Source organism: Pteropus alecto, unplaced genomic scaffold, assembly GCF_000325575.1.
Source record: "Pteropus alecto unplaced genomic scaffold, ASM32557v1 scaffold110, whole genome shotgun sequence".
Classification (NCBI taxonomy): Eukaryota; Metazoa; Chordata; class Mammalia; order Chiroptera; family Pteropodidae; genus Pteropus; species Pteropus alecto.
In genome coordinates, this window is record NW_006431920.1 from 5,151,429 (window position 1) to 5,154,745 (window position 3,317).

At 46.9% G+C, this 3,317-nt stretch overlaps 1 pseudogene; it reads right to left on the minus strand.

The window, feature by feature from the left end:
* Window positions 1–290: 290 nt before the first annotated feature.
* On the minus strand, window positions 291–412 carry LOC112475419 (annotated as a pseudogene).
* Between the last annotated feature and the right edge of the window lie 2,905 nt (window positions 413–3,317).

Genomic DNA, 3,317 nt, shown 5'->3' on the forward strand with positions numbered 1-3,317 from the left:
TAATGACTAACTCCACAATATATTCTTTCCTCAGTCAACTACTAGCTTTAACTTGGCATTCAGACATAGCTTAATAATTGTGCTGAGCTAAATATTGCTTCCAAAGTAAAGTTTTCAAGGCCCAAGAGCCATCGTAGCATTGAATTGACACACCCGAGCAAACTTGAAATGATCCTCCAATGATACAAGGCATGCTGATTTCTGCTTAGGGGTTGTCAGTAGGTCATCTGTAAATTTTAATTAATATAACTTAAAAATGGCAAATAGTTTTCATACTTTTTTTCTTTTCACGCCTACAGCACCTGGTATTCCTAGGTAGGCGGTCTCCCATCCAAGTACTAACCAGGCCTGACCCTGCTTAGCTTCCGAATCAGACGGGATCGGGCACATTCAGGGTGGCATGGCTATAGAGTCATAAAAAGTTTTCAATTTAACTAAATGGCATTTGTCAGACTATTATGGACAGGGATTAAATTTAAAAATGCCACCCAAAACACACACACACACACACACACACACATACACACATACACACACACACACCCCCCATAAAGGCAAAATGAGTTTTCTTTAACTTGTCAATATGTTGTTGGTCTGGTAGAGAAAGAATCAGCATAGCAAATGAACATTCCATGCCTGGATCCCCCCTCCCCCACACCCACCCTTCTTTCTGACAGAAGCTTTGCAAAACAACAAAAATCATGGCTTCTTATTAGTTTCTGTTTTCCTCCGCCAAGATGTAATTGATGACTTAAAATGGTAATTCCAGTCTCCGCAATAGGAGAACACCTCCACACTACCTCTGAAGTGTGTCTCCTCTCGCCTCTGCTCCTTTTACTAGCTCCCTATGATACAATTCAAACTATTCTTGCAGAAACCCCAGTAACTTCTTACAGAGACCACCCCAGACTTGTAAAACCTGGTGGACTCCCCTGAGGAGCTGAGGTTTCTTCAAACGTAAGATGAAAGATGCAGCCGCCACCGAAATTCTCTGCTCCCTGCGTGCTCGCTCGCGCGCGCTCGCTCTCTCTCTCTCTCTCTCTCTCTCTCTCTCTCTCTCCCTCTCTCTCTCTCTCTCTCTCATAAACAAAGGTGCCACCATCATTTTAGTGTTCATGATGCAAAGTAAATATGTCCCTGAACACACAGGCTGTTGGAGGAGCACGCATGTCCTCATCACATCCACATTTTCACAGTCATGCCCCTCTACCACTGCCAGTACCTAAAATATCATTTCTTTCCTCCCAAGAGGGAGAGCTGAGATTTCATCCTCTTACAGAATATGCAGCTCAGTGTTGTTATTCAGGCACAGGCACTGTAAGAATGTGGTATGTTGGCTAAAACTATTTGTTTGTTTAATTTCTCTGGGTTCAGTGAGGTCATTTTGCCATCTTCCCTGTGTTTTCTGTATTTTCCAAAGAATTGCCAGCTTCCAACAACACCATCTTTCTTCCCATTGGAAATGGGAACACGTCCTCGGCAGGAATTTTCCACTTAGCAGAGCCGGCTTCCCTAGCTGGGGCCTCCGCACACCAGCCTGCAATGCTGTATTTCTTTCCACTGGCGTTTGACAGTTTTGAGCCAGCACAATGAGTCGTATTCAGTCATTCTAAGCCCTCCCCTTTCTACATTTTTTTTTTTTTAATAATGCATACTTTCGAGCAATGTCAGGAAGAGAGCAAAGGCTTTTAAACAACACTGTGTTTAATTAGTTATGTCACTGTCACAGACTCAGAATCCTTTGGAGTCCTGCCCCACACTCTCCCCCCGTGATTCCCCCATCTCCCAGCCCCCTTCCCTCTCCTGGTAAACGCATTAAGGACAAACCTCATGGTCCGCACACTCTGCTTGTAATTGTTTGCCTTTGCAAATTATTTCCTTTCAATAATATTTACAAACTATACATCGCTGCCTGACACGATGATAAGAGGGGACACAGATTGCTTATAATTTCAGTTGTAAACAAGAAACGGAAACACGCGCTGGTTTTTAAAAAAAAAAAAAAGAAGAAGAAGAAGAAGAAGTGTTCAAAAAAGCCCTGTCCGGAAGCCGAAGCCTCGCTCACAACCCAGTGGGTGCTGGGTGGCACGCAGCGTCCCCAGCACTGCAGCCGGAGACCCAAACGCCAGCCGGGGAATCCGCAGGGCCATCCCAAGTCCCTGGCGGGGGAAGGGAAAGGGGGAATTTTAGAGGGAGGGAGTCAGAGAAAGGCTACATCCAGAGGAAAAACAATGCATGCCTTCTAGAAAGCGAACGGCACCGCACGCCAACACAGAGCCTGCAGGGTCCCCGCTCCCGGGGGCCGGGGAGGGGGCGCAGGCGCAGGGACGCAGCGGGGCCTTCCCCGTCTGGCCGGGTGGTAGCGTCTCAGACAGCGAGGGCCCAGGGGGTCACCGCCGCACAGCGGAGGGCGTCTCCAAAGAAGCTGGGATTCTGCAGAGAGGGGAGGAGGCGGGAAGAGGGGGATTTGTTCAAGCTGGGAGGGTGGGCCCCAGGGGGAGAAAAAAAAAAAAGAAGAAGAAAAAGACTAAATAGATTGATGCTTTGCAGGACACCTAGGGTATTTCTTTCAGGGGATATTACTTCCACTTTTAGGCAGGAACAAGAGCTGGGAGGAAAACAGCAGCACGGCTGACAGCTCGGAGGTGATCAAAGGGGAGCTTGAACTGCTTGCTCTGCCAGCCATTTATTAGCGAGAGAGGGGTGCTCTCGGGCCACTCGAGCGGGGGAAGGGATTAGGATCGAGTATAAAGAGGTTGGCCTCACTCCTTTATTCGGAAGGGGAAATGTGCATATATACATATATCTTATAAATAAAATTTTAAAAAATAATACATATTATTTTTTAAGGATATTATTCGCTACAAGACCCACTCTTTCTCATAAACAAAATAGACCCCCCCACACGCGCGCTCACACACACACACGCACACACTTCTCATACGTGTAAAGAATGTCGCCACCTCTGCCTCATGATATGGCAGGACGGCTTGGCCCCTGGAGGACATTTTTATGTGGAGAAGCCTCCCTTTGGGGAAGGTAGCTAACTTCGTGCGTCTGATTAAGCTCGGGAACAAAGTTTAAAGCGCTCCTGGGTTGGGGTAGAATTTCCCTCCCCGTGGAAAACAGGACGAAATGTTGAGACGCACTTCACCGGTGCAAGTCATCTATTGTAGAACTGACGATCTCCAGCAGTTCGGGGAAAGATTGCTGAGTGTATGAAGGGACCCAAGGTTGTCACCCTGAAATTGCTTTTGGGGATGTTGATTTAAAGCTGTTTATCAAGAAAGAAGACTCGGAGAGAATATTCGACCCTC